The 5,954-nt window shown below is 38.8% G+C and overlaps 1 non-coding gene across 1 annotated transcript; it reads right to left on the bottom strand.

The window, feature by feature from the left end:
• Window positions 1-283: 283 nt before the first annotated feature.
• On the bottom strand, window positions 284-356 carry TRNAE-UUC (transfer RNA glutamic acid (anticodon UUC)). The gene has a single exon. It is a non-coding gene; the product is annotated as a tRNA-Glu (tRNA).
• Window positions 357-5,954: the final 5,598 nt, after the last annotated feature.

Below are 5,954 nucleotides of genomic sequence, written 5' to 3' on the forward strand. Positions count from 1 at the left end.
TTATCCCCTATTGGAGCACATCAGGAGGCATATAGTGTCTGGTCATCTCACTTTTTATAGTAAGATTGATCAGTTGGGGTCAGGTAGTGTCAGCCTGATTCCTGAATTATGAAGTGACCCATCAACCTTTAACCTAATGATTTCAGCATCCACTGATTCTCATTGCCTAGATCCATTATTTCATTAGAAGTAGGAGATTGGTGATTTTCCAATGCTGTCATTTCTTCTGGATTTTTTTTTTTTTTTTTGGCTGCACTGCACTGAGCAGCTTGTGGGATTTTAGTTCCCTGACCAGGGATTGAACATGGGCCCTCGGCAGTGAAAGCGCAGAGTCCTAACCACTGGACCACCAGGGAATTCCCTTCTTCTGCATTTTTAAGCTAGAAATATACCAGTGAAGAAGTTTCCCTCATCAACTATGTAGCTACCCTGAGGTACAGTTCTTATAGGAAAGGTAGGACAGCTACCTGGCTCTTCCCTTTTACTTATCAATTTTCAGAATGATTTGGTGTCCTAGTAAGCTCCACTGGTGACTAATGTGTTTTTATTATCTAATGTGTTTTTATTATGAATTCATGGATTTTTATATATTTGTTATGCTTCAATAAATCATAGTGATTTTTCACTTTGATACCCAAATTGTTCCATATTAAGCCAATGGGAGCCCCATTAAAGTTGGCTTCTGAGGCCTTTTGACATGACCATAGTAGTTGCTGATAACTTACTTGCTTTCTAGCACAAGGAGACATCCCAAGCTCATTCTAGTACAGCTCCTGCCCCAGACCTGGAGCCAGCCATTTCTCTAAGGAATCCTGGTTTTATTTAGTGGGGAATGACATTCAGAGATTACAATTGTGTGCCAGGGTGCCTATTGCTATTAGATGGCCATTGCTTTCTAGGTCTTTTCAGTGGTCAGGCTAGAAATTACCTTTTTGTTTAAAAAAAATAAGTTATAGTGGTATTTCCAATTCAAATTTAAGATAACAGAATTTTTACTTAACTTCTTTGAATTTATACTTCAATCTCCTTTCTCTTATTTTAAACATCTTGGTTCTTAGAATTGACATAGTTACCTATAATTGTTCCAAAATAAAAATAACAATATTACCTTTAACAATAAAACTACTGAATGCAGTTTAGAATTTGTTTGTAGTTCTCTATGTCCTGGGAATATATCCAGTTAGGGGTGTGCAGTCAAAATTCTGTATTTCAAAGTCAAGTTGAAATAATTATTTTCTCTATATGGGTTTGTTAGCAATTTAGTATAAAATTAAGCTTGTCTCAATTTGCTTTCTACTTTTAAGGTTTTTCTTTTTTGATTAATTTTATTCCAAAATCAAAGTATATAACAAGGTATATTCAAGGAAGTCTCAAGGCCACCCTGCCTCTTCTCCCCTGGCCCCTCCTTCCCCCTATAGATAAGCATCTTTATTAGTTATTGTTTTAGTCCAACCTTTGTTTCTCTTTGAAAATATAAGTGGATGTGTGTGTCCCTTTAGAGTTGGCTACTCAAAAGGTGGCATATTACAAGCATTGTTTTACCCTTGATTTTTCTCATAATATTCAATTGTAGAGATAAACCATGTCCGTATATAGAAGTCTTCCTCATTCTTTTATTTTCTTAAACATCTGTATGGTACCCCTTGTGCGGATGTACCATAGTTTATTCAAGCAGTCCCTGATTTATGGACATTTGTTTTGTTTCCAGTCCTTTGCAGTACAAATAACAACACTCCATTGAATCAATATGCTATTTTATATTTTGTCAGTGTATCTTTGTCGGTAATAACATGGATATAATTTTTAATGTGAGCTTCAGCTGAGCAAAACTAGTTCCATGTGCTAGTGGCTGGTCAATAGTAAGAGCTCCTTGCTTAATCTAGTTGATGTGTGCTATAAAAGGAGAAATCCTGAAGATGGCAGATGTATTCACAAGTCATTTCTAATTCACCACCCCTCAACATTCCCCAAACACATCATACCCACTCCAGTCTCTGGACCTTCGCTCTTCCACAACACACTAGCCCCAGAATACTATCTCTCCTTCAGGAATTCTAATTTGAACATTTACTATCTTTATGCCTGTTTCCTCTGATCTTTGAAACTATTGTAGAACTTTTAAGTTTTTAGTTTGAATATTCAAGAGGCCTTTGAAAGGATGCTTATCTTCCCCCTGCAATTAGGGTATATACTACTGCTAGGTGGCAGAAGTATCTTGGTTTTGTTCTCATGGTCCAACCCTGGGCAACTTGGGCAAGTTTCTCTGAGCCAGTTTCCTGATCTGTAAATAGAAGGGAATGGGTTGGGTGATTTCTAAAGTCTCTGTCTCTAACTACTATGAGTTTAAATAATTTCCTAAATGTTTTCAGTTTCCTCTGACCACCTCTTTTATTTCCTCTTGGCAAGAGAGAAAAATAAGATACAGGCCTTTCCTAGGCTGAGGGCATGATACTCAGGAATTACCACTGATTGAAGGGAAAAATTAAAAAGAAAATTTTCCATGTTGTTCTCACCAAAGAGTGAAAATCCTCCTCTTGCTTATCAGTCTTTTTCTTTTTTTTCCCCAGTAGCTGCTGGCTAGGTATTGCTTGAATCTATGTGTGTTTCATTTGATACTTTATTTACTTATTCAACAAATATTTATTGAAGGTCTTCTATGTGCCAGGCACTATTTGGTCATTATTGGCTTTGCTCCTTTTATTGTTGTTTTGTTTTTAGCAGTAGCTTGAGCTCAAAATCTGTTTTCTTTTTTTGGAGCTTCTAACTATAAACACAAACAATTCCCAGAACAGCAACTTTTAAATAACAAATTTAAGCAATTTTCTTGACTAAACTGTAAGCCGGATTAATCACATTCCTTAAGGAGGTGGTAAGCGTGGTTCTCATATGTTTTGAGTTAGTGGGCCAACAAAACTGAAAGAAAAAAATTGAATGACCTAGAGTTGCCACTTTTTTGTTTTGCTAAGTGAGGGTGTTAAAAAGAGACAACTGGCACCATAAAATAAGGAACATTTCGGTGCCAAGAAAGAAAAAACTGGAACAGAAATATAAGAAATTTGTAGTAAAGGAAATTCTTTTAAATTGAATGTAAATTTAGAGTCATGAAACTTTCTTTGGGCTTTTTTTTTTTTTTTTTATAACATCTTGCCTTGTGGAAACATTGTCACAGACTAGTCAAAGTCTGTGGACTGGTGTTTGTGAATCACCATTTTGGGATGGGGATTTTATTCTGTATTTTATTCTGACTCCAGTTCCCACTGTGCTAGGTTCCAAGAAATAATCATCAAATTCAATTGAAGTCTACCCTTGGAGTTAATGCATTTGAACAAAAGCATTATTGTTTTGACCAAGGAGGTGGTATGTTATGCTGTGAATGACACTGATGAAGTAAAAATGGCTTTGTAAACAGTTAAATATTTGTAGCTCAGATTTTACAGATGATGAAAGAGACACAGAAAGGTTGAGTTAGCGCCCTCAACTCAGTGAGTCAGTAAAATAGACAAGAATAGAACAAGACTCTGGACTTTTAGGACCATATAACCACTCAACTACAATCAAAAATTAGAGCAGATTAACTATGTGATTTTCAATAGCTTTGGCTGACTCATTACCCTGATGATACAGCATGACTCTCCTAACAAATATAAATGAGTTTATACCTTAGTCCCAGATTGAAATTAACTTTATCCCTGTTACACTGGCTGTGGAATAAATGCACATTTTGCTCTAGCTAGTGAGAAGACAGTGAATTCTAGCAATGGTCTTCCAATGTCCCACTTAATAATTCTGTGAAGAATCCCAGACACACAGGATCTTGACAATCAATGATTTTCCCCAGCTTTCTCACAGCTCACTAATGCAAACAGGACTAATCTTGAAGGACTCCCTCAGCTGAGAGATCCTAGAATTCTATGATTTTCTACATCTTCTGACATACAGGCCAATACTGAGTCAACTAGATCAGGGATTGTCAGTTTTAACAAGATTTTCTAAAGATTTTGTGTATATTGTGTATCCAAAGCCATTTTTCTTCAGCAGTGGAGTCATAGGGAAAATTTTGCTTGGTTTAAATTTAATTTTATATTCTGGTATAAAAATAATGAGAGTTTGGGCTTCCCTGGTGGTGCAGTGGTTGAGAGTACGCCTGCTGATGCAGGGGACACGGGTTCGTGCCCTGGTCTGGGAAGATCCCATATGCCGCAGAGCAGCTGGGCCCGTGAGCCATGGCTGCTGAGCCTGCACGTCCGGAGCCTGGGCTCCGCAATGGGAGAGGCCACAACAGTGAGAGGTCCGTGTACCGCAAAAAAAAAAAAAAAAAAAAAAAAAAGTTTGCATGGAACCACATTAGACCCCATTACATATTATTATAAGTAATCTCATATTATTCTTTCTAATCCTAATCTACTCATCCTTCAAGATTAAATTTTATCCCCCTTTTTGAAAGGAAAAAGCCGAGGCTTAGAAAGGTAAAATTCCAAGTGGTCCTGGGTGACTGTAGGGCTGTCAACAGATGCAGTTGTTAGACAGTGAGTAACACCACATAATCCCAGCCCTAGTCATCAGAGAAGATGGGCCCTCTAAGGCTAGGAGAGGCCACAAGGGAAGAACTGAGCTAAGAACCTGGCCAAGATCTACAGACTTTGTTGATACAACCTCAGTTCTCAGGAGAACTCCTCGAGGCTGTTGTGTGTGACTGGGCTCCTGCCTTGCCATGGTTTCCGCTACCCTGGCTCTTTGTGTGTCTGCTACAGCCCCAATCCCACATTTCCTGGACCAGCCTGTTTTATCAAGTAAGGGGGGGTTGTTCATTTGGTTTACGTTCATGTTCTGTCTCACCTCCCCCAAGCACATTCACTCTTTCTCTTTTACCTTAATTTACCTGACATGAGTCATGAGTCTCAGTTAGTTAGGCCTAGCTGGCACCAGCCACAGCTGGTATTTGCTTATGTCAGCCTAAGAATCTTCTGTTACCACCCTTACCTTGAACCTACCTATTCACTCTCGCCATTTCAATCTATGTTCCCTTTATCCTAGTCCTGGGCCTTATATCGTTTCCAGTAGGTTTGGGATTAGAATTGATTATATGACTCATATCTATTCTTTGACATTTCTTCACTCACATCCATTCGTTCAAAATATATTCATTGAGTATCTACTGCTAGTCACTGTGGTAGGTACTAAGGATAAAGCAGTGAACAAGGTAGTCATGGTTCCTGCTCTCATGGTGTTTAAAACTTAGCAAGAGAGATAGTCATTAATCTAATAATTATAGTAATGAATATATAAGTACAAACTGATCCAAGTTCTCTGAAGGAAACATATTTTTATGAGAGCATATCAAAAAGTAAGTTTACCTCACCTAGGGGTAGGACTGGAATCAGGAAAGGCTTCCCTTAAAAAAAGAAGTTGGAGCTGAGATTTGCAGGAGTACTTATGAATCGAGGAGGCAGAGGTTTTTTTGGGGGCCCATTAGAGTGTGCCTGGCAGACCATCTATAATAGGGAGCAAAATTGACTGAGGGCCTCAGCTGCTGTGTTCTGGCACTTTCCCTTGGGCTGTTCCCTCCCATGACTGAATACAGTGGGGTACTAAGGCAGACTTTGGCTCAAGGTCTTGCAGAAGCTCCTTAGACTGCCTGATAGTCTAGACTGCTTCCATCCAACCTCTCCTCTCTCCCTCCCTCAGGGTCAGGCTTCCCTCACAGCTCCCTCTCTATTTTCTTTCACACAGTCATTTCTCCTAATGAAAGCTTTCCACATTTAATCTTGTCTTGACACGTGCTTCTTGGAGACATGGAATAACGTAAGTAGAGTAGTTATTTGAGATGCAGGGAACAGTGTTTGCTTCCTAGGCCTAGATTCGACTCACGTGACTTGATAAGAAAACCAAAAGCTGTGAGGCTTCAAAAGACTGAATTGTTGGTAGCTGTATATGCACGACCAGATTAGCAGGAA

This window comes from Lipotes vexillifer, unplaced genomic scaffold (assembly GCF_000442215.2).
Source record: "Lipotes vexillifer unplaced genomic scaffold, Lipotes_vexillifer_v1.1 scaffold560, whole genome shotgun sequence".
NCBI lineage: Eukaryota > Metazoa > Chordata > Mammalia > Artiodactyla > Lipotidae > Lipotes > Lipotes vexillifer.